At 33.4% G+C, this 20,000-nt stretch overlaps 1 protein-coding gene across 11 annotated transcripts in view; it reads right to left on the reverse strand.

Moving 5' to 3' along the window:
- The window catches only part of LOC137614625 (uncharacterized), a 146,525-nt gene that overhangs the window by 77,093 nt on the left and 49,432 nt on the right, over positions 1-20,000 (reverse strand). Inside the window, exon 1 of one of the 11 annotated variants that reach the window (XR_011039103.1) lies at positions 792-917. The exons of 1 other annotated variant lie outside the window; for it this stretch is intronic. The gene's annotated coding sequence lies outside the window, so the exon portion shown is untranslated. Of the gene's footprint in view, positions 1-759; positions 918-20,000 lie in introns of those variants that run through there. 9 more of the 11 variants (XR_011039106.1, XR_011039104.1, XR_011039107.1 and 6 more) reach the window with 9 other exon arrangements.

Here is a 20,000-nt window from a genome sequence, read left to right on the forward strand (position 1 = left end):
GTAAACGGGCTATTTGGCTGTCGAGCGCGCTCGTCTTGACTTTTGTGGGCGGAGCTACATTGTTTGACGAACGGTATGAACGTGTGAACGGGTGTCCAGCATCGAACCTCAGTTGTTATTCAAACCTGCTAGAGGAAACATCATCAAAGAAATGAATAATGGCTGCCATTAATGAAAGCACCAAAGAGAAGGAAGTCTAACTTGATTTCATACATGCATATCGGGCTCATCCAGCTTTATGGAAAGTTAAATCAAAAGACTATTCCAATAAAGTAGCCATTAACAAAGGAATAGCGGCTCTGCATGAAATATTGAAAGAACTAATTTTAAAACCTTAATTTTAAAGCAACAAGCAAGTTGGTGTGTGAAAATTTCTCTCTTTTTAGTAGCCAATACTTCGTCCAATTTTATTTTTCTTTCTTTCTTAGTGCCACTGCTAAAGCAATGGCTATCAAATCGTCCTGGTCGAGAGACAGGTTGACGTTGTTTTAGCACGAGGCACACTGAGGTTCGATGTACTTACTATCTGAAAGTTCTTCGAGCCGTTCTACAAGTAGGTTCGACAACCGGGCTCGGCGAGCTGTTCGGCCGTGTAAACCCGCTTATACACATTACATGTCACCATGCCGGAAAACAAAAATCATAACTTCAAAGCATTTGTCACGAAAGCGAAAGTTTGCTTTGCACACTTACAAACCCTAACACGATTTAAAAACCGTGGATCATTGCACATGAATACTTGCTTTTAATCTATAATACCTCACTAAATTATCTACAAACACTATCAATACTTGACACGTAAAACTTCAGCAACAGCTCTATTCGGAATCCATTTCCTCAGTCAAAAGGTTTAAAACTTCCAACCATTCAGAAATATGTTTCCTTCCCGAGAAACAAACAAGGAATCTGCAAAAGCGTCATTTCACTCCTGGGCAAAGGAGATGCTCCAACGAGTAACACTGCCATCTGTTGGTAATTTCATAACTCAAAAAATTTCGTCAAATGAATAGTTATTTAAAGAATAAATAAAAATGTATTAACTCCTTTGGTAATTATTGGATTTACGATTAGTTCTAGAAATTTGGAGTTTTTTTAATCATGCAATTTTTGAAAAGAAATGTTGATCAAATTATTAACGAAACTTTTTCTCCTAATGATTCTTTTCTCCCATTTTGTATCTAAGCTGTGACTGATCACAAAAGAATGATTTACTAAAAGATTTCCAAACGTTATTTTAAACTAAGTTAGAAGCTTCGTTTTACAAGATTAACAACATCCTCCTAATCGCTCGATTCTTCCTTTGATATCTCATCCAGAATTATAAACCTGACGCCCACAACTATGATACGTCCAAAGAAAGATTAACTATCTACTTAGGAGAATCTCAACATTAACTTTCAGCGGGATTCTCAAAAAATATTCAAAAACCCTTTTAACTTTGTTGTAGCAAAATAATGAAAGAATATTAATCAAAAGGGATTTACGTCAAGGGTTGCAATTTCAACGAAAATTATTTATCAACTGCAATTCAATCAATCCTCCCTTACTCCAAACCATCTTTGTCAGCCGATTGGTGTGAATTACAAAAAAAGGGAGAGAGAGAGAGAGAGAGAGAGAGAGAGAGAGAGAGAGAGAGAGAGAGAGAGAGAGAGAGAGAGATTTTACACCTTTCACTGAAACAAGGGAAACCCGAGTTACCATCAGTAACGATTATTACCTTCACGTCTCCAGAGGGAAGCACAACATAATCTCTTTGCAGAGTACCAAAGCCAACATGAAGCCTTCGGCAGATTTTGTTTAATGGAGAGGATAACTGATATGAGGGTTGTTTTCTAAACTAATGAAATGGTCATCTCGCCTGAATGATGGATCACTACAAAGAGCCCTTTCTCCCTTCTAGTAATCATGATATATAATGTGTATATATATATATATATATATATATATATATATATATATATATATATATATATATATATATATATATGTATGTATGTATATATATATATATATATATATATATATATATATATATATATATATATATATATATATAGAAAACAAATAACAGCAACCAATACAATCGTTTCAGGTCCACTGCAGGACAAAGGCCTCAGACATGTCCTTATTCATGTCTGGGGTTTGGCCATCAACACGCTGGCAATTGCAGATTGGTGATGGTTGGACACTTTAGTCTGATCCCTCACAACAAACCAACTTAGTACGGGTGACTTTCACAGATACAGCTTTGCTGATCATGGCGGTACAGAAACCCACTCAGATAAGGAATGAATATTTGGAAGTTTTCCTTCATGTGAAAGAATTTCCACCGAGTAAAAAAAAAAATTGGAAATCTGAAATACTTAAAAAAAAATGTTAAATTCCCTTTTGATTTGTGTTTGAATTGATGATATCTGGAACCCTTGGTCATTATGTGGTTCTGTTTATTTCTATCCATAGTTAGAAACTGAAGCTTCTCGGTAAATTCAGTCTTTCGCCTTCATTGTTGGAAGACTCGAACCAAAGGTGAGGAAGATCATGCCATATCATCCCCTTTAGTTTTCCCCCTTTCATTGTAAATTGGTTTTGTTGATTAATTTCAAAGTTCAATTGAACAGAGCGGTAGCATCTCTCATCCTGGTTGGAGACTACAGCTGTCCCCATTTGCTATATTGGAATAATTTTCATGCTGTTCACTTGAGCAAATTACTTGTTTATAATCTATATATATATATATATATATATATATATATATATATATATATATATATATATATATATATATCAATATTCAAACTATCCACAGTTGGATCCAAACATTCTGATTAATCTATAATTTAAATGAATTTTCCATTACTAAAGTAGGCACCGGGTAATAGATGGAGCACCAAAAAGAACAAAAGAATATCTAAACTTGTATAATCTTTTCCCATTCCTCAATTAGCTTTTTGCTGATTTTCATTTGATATAATTTATAAGTTCAGATCTAACAATGTATTCTTAACATTCGCAGTGATATTGAATATAATTATAATTAACCTATACAATTAAAAACACGTAACCGTAACGTTCTCTTGCTTCAGGGTACACTCGGGCACACTATTTTATCTAATTTCTCTTCTTGTTTTGATAAAGTTTTTATAGTTTATATGGAAAATATTTATTTTAATTCTGTTACTGTTCTTATATTATTTTATTTTTCCTTGTTTCCTATCCTCACTGGGCTATTTTCCCTGTTGGGGCCCTTGGGCTTATAGCATCTTGCTTTTCCAACTAGGGTTGCAGCTTATCAAGTAATAATAATAATAATAATAATAATAATAATAATAATAATAATAATAATAACCGTAGGAAACGAAATGTTTCATAAACAAATATATTCCGCATGCAAATTCCGGTTATCCTTCCGATCCACGATACCTTTCAATTACCGAAGATCCTTTTGCCAACATCAGAGCAGACGCTTTGTCTTGTGTGATAAATATTCCTTTGATATGGAAACCAAGACAGAGGGATTCTGCTTAATGAATATCTTCAAATCTGTCAAAGACAGAATTAAGGTTTGGTTATCGATTCCCAGAATATCGATAAAGACTTTCTTGGGATTCGTATCTTTTCTGTACAAGTCTCCGTTTCTTCTTGCAACTTCTTATGAAAGTAAATATGGAACATAAGCTTAATTCTAAATGATGCAACATTTTATTTTTCACTACTGGAGCCCTTGGGCTTATAGCACTTCGCTTTTCCAACTACGGTTATAGCTTAGCTTGCAATAAATAATAATAATTTCTCGACCTTTTGGACTAATTTTGGACGTTTTTCTCGCCTGTTACATTGACCGTTGACCTTCCAAAATCTAATCATTTACAGTTCCTTACATAACAGTTTAAAACCCTGGAAGTTTCATTACTTCAAAATGAAAATTGTGGCCGTTCGGTTGATGACCAAATTTTGACATTTTGCTTGACTTTGACCTTGTACTCCACCTTGACCTCTAACTTATCATGTATTAATTGGCGTGGATTTTCGTACGCTCAAATTTGAACCAAGTTTGAACTCTGTGACAACGATGTCCAAACTTATAGCTAATTACGTGAAGTGGGCAGTTTGCTTGACCGTGACCTTGACCTTGATCTTTAACCTTGACCTCCCGAAATTTAATAATTTCTAGTTAACAGTTAATCCCTGCAAGTTTCATTACTCAAATATTATAATTGTGGCCAGGAAGCTGTTCACAAACAAGCACACAAACACACAAACAGGGGCGAAAACATAACCTCCTTCCATCTTCGTTGGAGGAGGTAATAACACCTAAGATCGAACGGAAATGGATAATCATAAAGATAAATCAAAACATATTTCGAATTCTTCAAACCCTTCATCATAGTTGTATGACAAATACTCCAAAAACGATGAGTTAATAAAGTGGCATCAAACAGCGGGTGAAAAAAACTTTGTAGTTGGTAAATATTGAGTGAGCTGGTTTTTACCAAAATTGTATTGGATTGCGTTGAGGGTCGGTAAATTTTGCAAACTCAACCAGGGCAATATCCTTTGGCACCAAGATATTATCACTATTATTATCATTAATATTGACTTTATTATTGTTATCACTATTACAAGCCAAGATACGACCTTAGATAAATGATATATCCATGTTAAGACTCCTTTCTAATTCCCACTAACATATAAATGTTAACCGACTACTCATGATTTTTTCTTATTGTGTTACCGTATAAACGAACCAAATGCATTAGTAAGAAAAGACAGGACAGTTTTAAATTTGACATTTTACCCTTTGAACTTCCTATCTCTTTCTATTAATAATAATTGTTTTATCTTCCTTTTCATATCGGTAATGAGATAAAGTTGTCACTTGTCCAGTGTTAAAACAATAATATATCTTAAGGAAAGATTTATTAGAATAATTCTTAGAAATAATAAGGAAATTATTACCTATTCCGTCGTCCGGACCACAAATCATCTCATAATGTCAAAACTCTTTATTGTAAAGGACACCATTTAAAGATTTGAAAGTTTGAAGTCCGCTCACAAATGGCAGAGGCAAATGACAGTGACAATGCCCTAGAGACTGACCATATATGCATATGATCAGCGCTCAAGTCCCCTCTCCATCCAGGCTATGACCAGGGAGGGACAGGCAATGACTGCACATTACTCAGCAGGTAGACCTATAGGCTCTACCAAACTCCACATCCTTACCTCATAAGGATGATGAAGTTGCAGACACTGCAAGACTATCGAATTTCAGGGAGATTCGAACCCCAGTCCAGCAGGTCACTAGGCAGGGACGTTTCCAATGGCTACCACAACCCTAACATATAAAAACTATACCACATCTAATGCAAAGGGCACATTCGTTCTAGTTATTAGGAAGATACTCAGGTACACGAAAGACGTTAATAATTAAAACAAAGTTACCATAAAGGTTTCATAACAAATTATAATAAATAAATATAACACGTAAACCATAACGAGGTTTAGATATCAGGAAGATAAATTAAGTAAAAACAATATTATTACGTTCAAATTAAAGTAGCCTAATATATATTGAAAAATTTTGATAAAACAAAAGAATTCTACAGTATATATACGAAGATAATAAAAAAACGAGTATGCCAAACCCAGAGATTTTTGGTCGACTTATACATTACTCATAATGTGAAATCTTCAAAGTCGAAACCGGAACATCTGTACACTTAGGAAAAGCAAATACTTCAGCAACTAAAGTAAAGACCGAAGTTCGCGGCAATTGTCTGGAGTCTAAATGACAACGAATAGCACAGAATTTTCACAAGTTTGCGGTACTGAAGAGACTGTAATGTTTGGCAACCATTGGGGAGTTCGAACAAGGATAGATCGTGTTTGACATATGCTTCACTTGTGGCAGAAATTGCCGTCTTATGAATATTAACACAGAGAGAGAGAGAGAGAGAGAGAGAGAGAGAGAGAGAGAGAGAGAGAGAGAGAGAGAGAGAGAGAGAGAGTTGGGACTTCTATATAAGTATAGGCCTACACGAGAAAGCAAAAATATCTATAAGAATCATCACAAAGTAAATGGAAGATCACTATAGAAATAACACTTATGAAAATTACTATTGTTATTAGAGAGAGAGAGAGAGAGAGAGAGAGAGAGAGAGAGAGAGAGAGAGAGAGAGAGAGAGATCTTATATAAGTATCAACCTACTCGATAAAGCAAATAAATTTGAGTAAAAGTTATCACAAATTAAATGGAAGAACACTACAATAAAAGTGATGGTATCACACTTTAAAGTCAAAAGATAAATAAAGATAGCTTGACTTGGAATTGCTCCAAATGTTGTTTTGCGTGTAACTACAACGAGTGAGTCTGTATACATAAATTTGTGAAGTGGCAGTTGAAGCATGGAGGTAGTGACTGTTATTTGATTATTTCATGAGCCACCCTATTCATAAATGCATACAGGTAAATGATTCAACCTTTAACGTTCCATATTTTATACTTCATGAATGTTATTCAATCATTTCAATACAGATTTCACGCAAATTAAAATTATCCATGAAACATTAAAATTATTGTGATAAGGTAATTGAGCTGAATGTTAATCTTAATTGAGCTGAATATTAATCCACAATACCTGTTATATTTCGACTTCTAGAGGCAAAATAGATACATTACAGTAAAGGTTTAAAGGCCGCTCATGATTGGCAGAGGCCAGGGACAGTGACATTGCCCTAGCAATCAGGACAATGCCTTAGGGACTAACTATATATACATATGATCATCGCCCAAGCCCCTTCTCCACCCAAGCTAGCACCAAGGAGGGCCAGACATTGGCTGCTGATGACTCAGCAGATGGACCTATAGGCTCCCAAAACTCCCCATTCATAGCTCACAAGGATGGTGAGATTGAATCGAATGACAAGTTTGAACGGGACTCGAACCACAGTCTGGCCTTCACCAGTCAGGAACATTATCATATGAGCCACCACAACTCCTAAACGCTAATGTTTGCAGCGTCTTACTGTTGATGTGATGATTAGATTTATTGTTAAAGAAAAAGATCAATGAATTTCATATTCCTTTCTATAAACTGGAATCCAATAATGAATACAAAAACTCTAATGTCCGAAGCTGCAAATTAAGGATGGATCACATTTCAGACTTAGTTCATGTATGCTTAGTTTCTTACACTGTCTATTGTATCATACAATTGTATTTTAAGGAAGATAGTAGGTAGTAGGTTGGCCAGGGCACCAGCCACCCGTTGAGATGATACCGCTAGAGAGTTATGGGGTCCTTTGACTGGCCAGACAGTACTACATTGAATCCTTCTCTCTGGTTACGGTTCATTTCCCTTTACCTACACATATACCAAATAGCGTGGCCTATTCTTTACATATTCTCCTCTGTCCCCATACATCTGACAACATTGCGATTGCCAAACAATACTGCTTCACCCAAGTGATTAACTTTTTTACTGCAATTGTTCAGTAGTTACTTTCCTCTTAGTAAGGATAAAAGAGACTTTTTAGCTGTGGTAAGCAGCTCTTTTAGGAGGACACTCCAAAATCAAACCATTGTTCTCTAGTCTTGGGTAGTGCCATAGCCTCTATACCATGGTCTTCCGCTGTGTTTGGTTAGAGTTCTCTTACTTGAGGGTACACTTGGGCACAATATTCTATCTTCTTTCTATTTCTCTTATTTTGTTAAATTTTTTTTTTAGTTTATATAGGAAATATTTATTCTAACGTTGTTACTATTCTATTTTTCCTTGTTTCCTTTCCCCACTGAGCTACTTTCCTTATTGGCGCCCATAGGATTATAGCATACTACTTTTCCAACAAGGGATGTAGCTTAGCAATAATAATAATAATAACTCGCTTCAGAGCAATGCAAATGTCACCCACTTTTCGATAAGCTTCGACAAAATAGTAAAGCTAGATAAATACCATCAAAGTATAAGGAAATACAAAAGAAGCTTTCTTATAGTGTCACGCATATTAGTTCAAATGAAGAATGTAAAAAACTATGGTTACTTGAATTTTATGTACAAGGATATACTACAAGTTACAGTCAATGTTTCAATATGTGGAAAATTGATTTTACTGTACCTATCAAGACTGATACGTAAAAGCGATTGTGTGACAGATACGTTGAGCCAGGTATGGACAGGCCGTACCGTGAAGATTTAGAGAGAGAGAGAGAGAGAGAGAGAGAGAGAGAGAGAGAGAGAGAGAGAGAGAGAGAGAGAGAGAGATAAATATATAATTGTAAGCATGAATGAATACGAGTTCTTATTCTTTTCTATGATAGTCTTAATCATGCAATTAGCGTAACAATTAATCTACCTCACAGAGACATTAAAAAATTCTTTATGGAAGTTAGTTTCTAGTCATTTCAAAAAGCTTTTTCTGGCGTTGAACTTCTTCAGCAACGATGGAAAGCAGAACTTTATCCTTGAGGGATTTAATCTCCCCTATATATATATATATATATATATATATATATATATATATATATATATATATATATATATATATATATATATATATATATATATATATATATATATACTTTTTTTCTGTCATGCTCAGCTCTCCCCATCCCTCATGTGAAAGGAGAGGGCGTAGTAATTCCCTCATGAGAGAGGGGTGCGTGTGTGTGCATATCTATCTAAATATATAGCAGTCATTTTTGACGGGGAGCGTACACTAGTTATTCTAAGAGTCTGACTTCCCTTTCATATACCGTTAGGCTATGCGTCGGTTAATTCCAGAGGAAACATATGAAATGAAATATATGTTTTCTCTTCAGCAACGTCAAATACATAGTTTTTCTCTCTTTAAAGAAAGTGTAAAGAACGTCACAATGAATCCGATCATTTTAAACCATTTTATCTCTCTCGGGGCAGAATGCAGTTTACCGGCCTCTGTATATATAATTGGTTAGAAGGCTTTTCATTTTGGATTGCATATATGAATTTGGGCCATAAGATCCAGAACTGGGGCTTGGGAGACTATTCAGAGCCAAAAGTAATTGGAAGAAGCCCCTCTCCCCGTTACACCATGAAGCATAAGTTATGATGTTGTGTAGCAAGATGGAAGAAAAGACGCGTGAGTGGATATGTTAGAAGGCTAAAAAGTGAGTAGAGCCTACATACTATGTATCTCTGGAGGTGCACTGGTGGCACTATCTCCCTCCTGGAGCTTTGATTTTAATTTATTATACCTCCATTTCTTTTTCTTGTCATTATTAATTTGGCCTCGTATGCGTCATTTGCACAGTGTTGAATGGTTTTACTTCGATATTCTACATTTGCAGTAACTTTCTTAATCAAGATTATTATCCATCGATTTCTAAACGTAATCAGTAAAGACTGACTTTCTTTAAAATAAAAATCTCCGTAGAATAAACTTTTAATTAAACATAACTATTTTGTGATGGACTTAAGATCGAAGATTTCATTTTAGAAAGTTGAGGAAGTATAATGAAATGCGAACAAAACTTATTAATCTCTGGGTACTGAAAGGACGACTTTGTTCAATACACTCCTGTCTGATGTTACTGATCGCAATGAACAAAAAAAAAAAAAAAAAAAAAAAAAAAAAAAAAAAAAAAAAAAACCTTCACATGTAAAACTGCATAAGAAATATTTTTGACCCTTTCATAATAAGATCCTTATTCTTCCAACGAACATCAATAAGAAAATGATGTCACTTTTAGGGATTATCTATTCATCGTTAGAAACTTGGCCTTATTGTTCAGCGTTGGGGACGGGGGAGCCATTCGCCAACAAGTGACATTTGTGGGAGGAGGGGACTTGAAGTTGCACTAAGAAAAAAGGAGTAAATATAAATAAAGCTTAAACAGAAAGACTGAAGAGTCAGGGAACGAATGCATGTAGAAGGCTTAAAAGTGGGTACAGCTACGGGCTAAAGGGACGATGAAAAGACCCTTCAATAATGCCGACAGTGCGCCTCGTGCTTTAGCTTTTTTTCTTCTCTGAAATATATCTAGGCCTTATAAGAGAAACGATGGAATTGCATAGTGTGTGTGTGTGTATTTTCATACTTGTTTAAACGTAACTAGAGGAAATAATAGATATATAATATAAGCAATACTCAACGACCAATAATAATAAGAAAGTCCAAACTAGGGTCTACATAGACATAATTCCGTTTGTTTTCAAAACTTAACGAAGAAATTTAAGCGCTTGAAAAACATAAATGACAACTATTTTTTAACACACAATATACAATATATACACAGATAACAGAGCATTCTAATGTAGAGTATATCTAGTACCCCCAAAGGTCCTACCCTGTAGTCTCGTACAAGACCTTGCATTCCATAGCAAGGACTTTACACTATAGACCTTGTTCTATAGAACTTGGTCTAAACTGCGTTATTCAGTCGGGTTTGTCGCGTATTATTTGAACGATTATAAACCTCATATAAACAGATTAAATCTCATAAACTCCCACTGGATACACAGACTTTTTATGAAATATATTTACTTACAGAATTATATTGTCTGAACATGTTATAAATGAATAATACCTTATAAGCGTTCTCAATAATAAAGAAAATTAATTTAAGGTTTCAAAACTCTTTTGAATAAATCGATATTTTTTAAGAAAATAGTACTTTTAATTTCGTTTCTTTTTTTTGTGGTATGTTATTATTATTATTATTATTATTATTATTATTATTATTATTATTATTATTATTATTATTATTATTATTATTATTATTATTACCAAGCTGCAACCCTCGTTGGAAAACCAAAATGCTTTTCCAACTAGAGTTGTAGCTTGGCTAGTAATAATAATAATAATAATAATAATAATAATAATAATAATAATAATAATAATAATAATAATAATAATAATAACATACCACACGGAAAAACCAAAATTAAAAGTACCATTTTTTTACCCAAGGTTAATTTATTCAAAAGAGCTTTGAAATCCTAAATTATTTTTTTTATTGTTGAAAACACGTATAAGATATTATTCATTTATAAAAGGTTTATGCAATATAATTCTGTAAGTAAATATATTTTATAAAAAGTCGGTGTATCCAGTGGGAGTTTATGGGAGTTAATCAGTTTTTATGAGGTTTATGACCGTACGAACAGGACTCCAACAGGGAAAAATAGCCCAGTGAGGAAAGGAAATAAGGAAATAAATAAGCAATGAGAAAAAATTAACAACAAATTATTCTGAAAACAGTAACATCAAAACAGATATGCTATATATAAACTATAAAAAGACTTATGTCAGCCTGTTCAACCTAAAAACATTTGCTGCAAGTTTGAACTTTTGAATTTCTACTAATTCAACATCCCGATTAGGAAGACCATTGCACAACTTGGCCACAGCTGGAATAAAATTTCTAGAATACTGTTGAGCCTCATGATGCAGAAGGCCTGGCTATTAGAATTAACTGAATGCCTAGTATTACGAACAGGATGGAACTGTCCAAGAAGATTTGAATGTAAAAGATGGTCAGAATTATGAAAAATCTTATGCAATATGCATATTGAACTAATTGAACGACGGTGCCAAAGATTAATATCTAGATCAGGAATAAGAAATTTAATAGGCCGTAAGTTCCTGTCCAACAAATTAAGATGAGAATCAGCAGCGGAAGACCAGACAGGAGAACAATACTCTAAACAAGGTAAATATTAAAACACTTTTTCAGAATAAATTGATCACCGAAAATCTTAAAAGATTTTCTCAATGAGCAAATTTTTCTGCGCAATTGAAGAAGACACAGACCTAATGTGTTTCTTAAAAGTAAATTTGATGTCAAGAATCAATGTAAATTTTAAAAGTCATACAAAGTTAAAGAAACATTATAAATGCTGAGATCCGGATGTTGAGAAGTCATTGTCCTTGGCCTACTTACAATCATATTTTGAGATTTGTTAAGATTCAATTTCATACCGCATAATTTGACCATACACTAATTTTAGCTATATCTCTATGAAGGGATTCAGCAGCCCCAGATCTACATTCATGAGATGGAATTTATGCAAAGAGAGTAGCATCATCTGCATATGCAACAAGCTTGTTTTCTAGGCCAAACCACATGTCATGTGTATATAGTAGGAAAAGTAATGGGCCCAGAACATTTCCCTGTGGAACACCAGATATCACATTCCTATACTCACTATGGTGCCCATAAATAACAACTCTTTGAGATCTATTACTTATGAGATTAATTGCGCTATTGTTCTCTTACTAAAGGCAAACTTCTCTTCCTTTAGATGAAAGACTTAAAATTAATCCAGTGACAGAATCTTTCATGGCTTTCAATTTTGACATTTCATGAAAAAATGTAAAACTTAAACTTTGTCATTAAATATTTTGAAGAAAAGTTTAAGTAATCTAAATGAAATTAGGCTTTTAGTTTAGAAGTATTCTTTGTTCAAGATTGTTTTTGAGAGAGAGAGAGAGAGAGAGAGAGAGAGAGAGAGAGAGAGAGAGAGAGAGAGAGAGAGAGAGAGAGAGAGAGAGAGAGAAAGAGAGAGAGATTTTAAAAGCAATAAAGCTCTTACATAACCCATTGTGTAAATAATCTGGTTATAATTTCTATATAGAATAATTGGAAATGATCATGTGATGTGTATCCGCTTGGAACACAAACACAGAAGTATTACTGTAATCACACTCACCCAACCACTGAATTCATTTTGTAATCCTAAGGTTTATTCGAAATAAAGACTAAAACTACTTATGGAAAAAGGGTTAACGAATACTTAACGAGTTCCTGAAACTTTTGATCCATTTATTGGAACCATTTCAGTTGGTATAATATCAGCATTACATGTTATATTACATCAATGAATGCTGAAATTATAAAATTCAGATTAATAATGAAATAGAGGGTTGGAACGGCAGAGAGAACTAGAATTATCGAAAACAGGGAAGTACATTTGGATACAGGATTTCCTGGTACACCTAGCTCTTAGGAAATGCACCCTGTCACACCTATACTGTGTGGCGAGAAACCAAACAGATCCTGTAGGGAGTTTTTTTTTTTTTTTTTTTTTTTGGGGGGGGGGCTACACACTGGTACTCGCCGTGCAGTTAGGGTGTGAAAGGGTGCGCTTCCTCAGAGTGAATTGTACCGGTACTTCTTGTGTCCAACTGTGGTTTACCCACACAGATATACACCGTCTGACGTTCAGACACTTTTATGTATTTCACATTAAAATAATCGGGTGTAAATGTGCGAACGGAAGTAAATATATCATGGCGGAATCATGTAAATATTTTAAGGTTCGTATAAGAACCGCTGGATGTCATAATTTTTCTTTATTCATAGAAATAAATTATTTACGTAATATATCAGATAAATACGTGAATACGGATGTTACCAGGTAAGAAGAGAAGCCGAGGTAGACAATTTGGATGACTTCATTACAGTTTTTCTTATTTGATCAATTACTTCATATTCCCAATGACTGAGATATCTCTCAGATTTATAAAAAAGGATACAACAAATAGAATAATTTCATTTACCTAACAAATTAAAGCAGAGATTGGACGAGGGGGAAAGACACCTCGCTCGATTCAAAACATTAATTGCCACCTCACTATCTCATTGCAGTTGAATGTTGAACTGGCTGCGAAGATTCGATTTTCTCGAAAATCTTCTCTAAAATAATATTCCATTTTATTCAGTAAATAAAAATAAGGCATAAAAGAACGTGCGATGGATTTGAGAAATGTTATCTTGAAGTGTTTTACGTTTCAGAAAGATAAGAAAGAGGAGGATAATATCGAAATATTATGAAACCGAAAATATGAGAAATTGAAGGACAATATGAAGACGTTACATCGAGATAAAAACTTGGGTTAATCGGAAACAAGAAGAACAGCATGATCGGAAAAGAGAACAATTAAAGAATAAAAAATTATGCTGAAATTTCGTTTTGTTTGTAACGAAGAAAAAAAAAAACATCCCTGTTTATAAAAAAAAATGAAAACCCGTGAACAGAAAATAAAGCCTTTATTCACAATACTACTTCTCGTCCACTTTGCCGCTTTAGTGAAGGGAGGTGAGTCGGCTTTACATAATCCTTTTTTATTTTCTGATTTCCAAATATTTTCTAACCTGGTGCTAGACATTTTCTCTTTCGATCCATGTGTCGAAGCTACCTGAATGCTCTTTTATGATTAGACAAAGAGAAATGATTATGATTTATTTTTTAGTAAAACTCATCAGGATATGATAAATTGATGGATACATTTATTCTTGAGCAGCAACAAAAGAATAATGTTTCTGTGCAGTGTCACGTTTTGTCGGATTTTTCATTCTGCTCTTGCTCGAAATCGTCTTTAGTACTCCAAATTTACATAATTGTATTTTTTAAAATAATAGTAGTTAAGTAAATAAACAAACTGTTACAAATAAGTTTTCCACTAATTTACTGGGAAAATGACTATCCACCTTCAATATATATATATATATATATATATATATATATATATATATATATATATATATATATATATATATATATATATGATAAATTTTTGCACATTTAAACGTGTTTCTTTCATATTTCAAATAAGCCATATATATTAATACATTAAAGTCTGGATTCTCTTAACGACCTGGGGATCAGAGCCCCAGGCGGAACCGCCCAAAGACTATGATATCGGACCAGCGGGGATTTGAACCCTCGTCCAGGATATTAATGTATTAATATATATGGCTTATTTGAAATATATATATATATATATATATATATATATATATATATATATATATATATATATATATATATATATATATATATATATATATATATATATATATATATATATCCTTTCTGATTGGGAATATTGCTGTTCTAGTCAAGACTATCCATACTAGTTAGGTTTGCTGAAACATCAGCCTAAATTCCCCCATCCTCACCAATCCGCAGTCGGCCTGCGTGGTGATGAAAACTAGGCAAACCCCAGACATGAATAAGAGTATGCCTGAGGCCTTTGTCCTGTAGCGGACTAGAAGCGATTGCATTTGTTGTTGTTGTTATTGTATATATATGTTCACATGAACAGGCCAGATTAAAATGCCATTCGTCCTAATTCGATTCTCTACTGCTTTACATGTGGCAAGGGAGTTTCCATGGTAGACTTATGGTCTAGTTTGTAGGGATTACAGACAAAACTTTTTCTCCTTAAAGAGGGATTTTCGGACCTCGGACCTTTTGGGATTCGAGTTCTCGAGTTTTTTTTATCTCCTTTGTGTAGGTCTTTAGTTATTTATTGCGTATGTATAATTATCTTTGCTTGGTTTTCTCTCCTGTTCTATTTTCTTTTTTATGCTTGAACATAACTTTATTCATTTTTTGTTATATTTTCTAGGAATTTCGATGTTCTGAAAATGTTGCAGCGATTGACTTCTTTCTTTCTGCAGTTTTGTTTTTGGAACAGATGATGGAGATGACATTTACTCCACTCCCATTAGTCATCACTGAATACAAATTATTATGTATAGTTACTGGTATTAATCTCACTATAAGACACCGTTTTCTATAGGATAAATCATTTATATATATATATATATATATATATATATATATATATATATATATATATATATATATATATATATATATATATACACACACACACACACACACATATATATATACATATATATATATATATATATATATATATATATATATATATATATATATGTATATGTATGTATATGTATATAGTTAGAGAGAAAAAAATATATATATAGTTAGAGAGAGAATATATATATATATATATATATATATATATATATATATATATATATATATATATATATATATATATTATACATATATAATGTATATATGTACATATACATATAACACACACACACACACACACACACATATATATATATATATATATATATATATATATATAACGGAGAGAGAGAGAGAGAGAGAGAGAGAGAGAGAGAGAGAGAGAGAGAGAGAGAGAGAGAGAGAGAGAGAGAGAGAGAGAGAGAGAGAGACCGCTAAATAATTAAAACCCTTAATAAGGAGTGGTTTGCCTAAATAATGTTATTGACTCTTAAAGTTTTGAAACAAAACTCTGAATTGTACAATCTCGGACAAGAGCCAAAATAAAGACTAAGGTAAAGAAAAGAAACATTACTGTTATACTACTACAAGCGTAAGCAACCCGTCAACAATAACGGTTAAATATTTAGATCAGTGGTTCCTAAACTATCTTACCTGACGCCCCCTTTTTGCTTCTAATAGATCCGTACGCCCCCACTCCTCTCTTTTTTTTCATTTGAAATGACTCTTACATTTATTTCTTAGCATTGTACAGGAAAACAGATTTCTGTTTGCATTATATTTTAATAGTGAAAGCCACACAAACAAATAATAGTACATTCTAGTAACTAAAAACGAAACATTTGGTTCAAAGTGAGCGAAAAAAAGTTTGAACATTAGCAAATTTGCAAAATTGAATTGTAATTTTAAGAATAGATCATTTGAAAACATGGCATATAACATTTGGAAATACTTATGAGACTAAGGTACAATTTCTGGTCAAATTTAGTGAGATGGATGCTGCTGCTTCTTCCTCACTAGATCAGAAATTCTAGGATTGAAGGATGACAGCGCACAACGCAAGTCATTTTCTACATCAAGTCGGTTGCGCTGTTTTGTTTTCAGAACAAGGGCTGAAAATCCTGTTTCACAAAGATAAGTAGAAGAAAAGGAAAGAATCACACGAAGTGCTTCTTCACCTACTTTTGGGTACATGGGAAGATATTTTACCCTAAACTCTTCTAACTTCATTGTTTCAAAGTCCCTTTTCACGCTCGAGTCACATTTCGAATCGATGGCTTCCTCTTGCAGTGATTCCAGTAGCAACTCCACATCAGTGTTAAATGGATTCTGCACCAATGTCCAAAGAGAATTCTCCATTGAGACATCTGGAAAATAGTGTATAAATTCCTCAGCAAGGGATTCCAGATGTGATAAAACCTCTTTTGTAACGTCATACTGTTCAATTTTTCTCTTCTCAGACAAGAACTCATTTAGATATTTGTTCTTTTAATTATTTTATTATTCTATTAAACAAGTAGCTTCGAGCAGATGACTTCACGCCCCCCTTGTATCGTCCTCACGCCCCCCTAGTGGGGCGCGTCCCCCAGTTTGGGAACCACTGATTTAGATAGATGTGCACACAGATTCAACCTTTCCCACCCACTCCTCCTTTACCTAACCACAACACGACTAACCACTCTCCCCTTATTCGAAAGACGGGAAAGACCGAGTAGTCATACCTTTGGCATTGCTGCTCAGAGGGAAAGGATATATATATATATATATATATATATATATATATATATATATATATATATATATATATATATATATATATATATATATATATATATATATATATATATATATATATATATATATATATATATTTATATATACATACACACACACACACACACACACACACACACATATATATATATATATATATATATATATATATATATATATATATATATATATATATATATATATATATATACATATATATAGACAGACAATTGATCTTTATTATATAGGGGACATTTTACATAGCAGTTATGACTTCAAGTCATTCATTAGCGAGAGTCTCAGACGAGACTTAAAAATAAACATGCAATTATTCCTGTTTGTAAACATTCGCTGAATTACGAGTTGAACTCGCGAAACTATGAAAATAATATGCTAAATATCCCGCTTTCTATCCTAAACAAAGACATTAATGTGTAAAATCAGCATCAAATTATCGTTAACTTAGTACTGGCATAATTAGTTTCGTAAAATGGCATTAAATTATCATAAGTAATCAAAATATGATAAGAGAGGCAGTATCTTTCTTTTATCATCTTTTTTCTAGAAGGTTTTATGATACTTTTCATCTTTCTCTTTCATGGTTCAGTGAATTGGAATATTTAGGAATCATATCTCGCTGGTTTTGTAATATTGAGAAAAAGATAACTAAGTTAACTATCCATTACGTATAAGTATGATTAGTTCTGTTATGAGAGTTTATACTCTCATTTCAGGTTGTGGTGGCCTATTGTAAACGTCCCTGCCTGGCAGTAATCTGTTGGACGGGAGCTCGAAACCCGTTCAAGCTCGATAGATTCTAGTATTGTCTGCAACTTCGCCATCCTTGTGAGCTGAGGATATAGGGTTTGGGGGAGCCAATTAAGTCTACATGCTGAATCATCAGCAGCCATTACCTGGTCCTCCCTGGTCCTAACTAGATGGAGATTGGGCTTGAGCGCTGATCATATGTATATATGGTCTGTCTTTAGAGTCGAGGACATTGTCCTGGCCCTTATCTCTATCATTCAAGACTGACATTTAAACAATATATTTTTGAATCCTTATCATCAGGCCTTTGATATAATTCACAATGGTTTATTAACAGGAACGGAATCAAAAGATTTTTTTTACATTTATTCATTATTCTCATAATTTAAATATATTATTTAAAACCACGACACCTAAATACCAAAATTAACTACAGCCAAATAATAAAACGAAGTATAAAGACGCTCGCTCAAAAGACCTGAATATCGCAATCAAGTAATTAGGCTTCGAGCAGACGTCATTACGAGACTTCAAAATATTTTGATTCATTTCTCCATAACGAGAGAGAGAGAGAGAGAGAGAGAGAGAGAGAGAGAGAGAGAGAGAGAGAGAGAGAGAGAGAGAGAGAGAGAGAGAGAGAGCCTTGATCTTCGGACTCTCATTAGAGGTGACTGAAAAGGAGTTTCTTTTTGACACCATAAGAGCGAGGTGTCGATAGAGAATCTTTGATATTTCTCTTGAATGTTGTGCAGCCGTTTCGTGAACGACCTCATGTCATTAAGACTGCCAAATACGTTAGCTTTGCAGAAAGAGCTCAATTCAACGTAAATACGTCATGTACTATTAAGAGAGATAGACAGATAGATAGATAGATAGATATATGTGTGTAATATATAGTATATATTCATACATCTATCCATATATTACATTCACACACATACATACGCACACACTCACACACACACACACACACACACACACACACATATATATATATATATATATATATATATATATATATATATATATATATATATATATATATATATATGTTCGTTTCGCGTATATATGCATATATACGTGTTTGTATTTGTGTGCATATACGTGTTCGTGCATGAATTTCACATTATGTTCAGATGCAAGAATAAAAAAACATGAAAAATTAATACTGTGAATCCTGACAGGATGCCAATGGATGAAACTTGTCAGGATTAACAATAGTACTATATTTTTTTTACTGTGCACACACTCGCACACAGATATACAGTATATATATATATATATATATATATATATATATATATATATATATATATATATATATATATATATATATATATATATATATATAGTATAATGTTAACACTTCCCTCTTTTAACCATTTACAGTACTTCAAATTACCTTATCATCATCAAGATATATACTGTATTGTCATTGTATTATGAATTTTCCTTGCCATTATAATTCTTAGCTATGAATTAACTATTTACAGCTATGTATCAATTTGTTAAAATTCAAATAAAATAAAAATTTCACTTACACAAAAGAGAAAGAGAGAGAGAGAGAGAGAGAGAGAGAGAGAGAGAGAGAGAGAGAGAGAGAGAGAGAGAGAGAGCTAATTCGATGAAGCATCTCAGGAGATGGCAGGTAGCGCGATACACACTCCCAGCTTGGCTAAGCAACGCACATCTATTCTCACGAAATTTTGTGTAATGTGTCGGGTTACTGAGCCTCAGAGACTGTTCCCGTTGGCAACTCAATTTACTTGGCCTCTCAAGTCTACTCTTAAGCTCCAGGACAAGGATCTAGTTTCCAGTACTCGCTCTGGTGTAAAAATCGAAGTC

The sequence above is a fragment of the Palaemon carinicauda genome, chromosome 21 (genome assembly GCF_036898095.1).
Source record: "Palaemon carinicauda isolate YSFRI2023 chromosome 21, ASM3689809v2, whole genome shotgun sequence".
NCBI classification, from domain to species: Eukaryota; Metazoa; Arthropoda; class Malacostraca; order Decapoda; family Palaemonidae; genus Palaemon; species Palaemon carinicauda.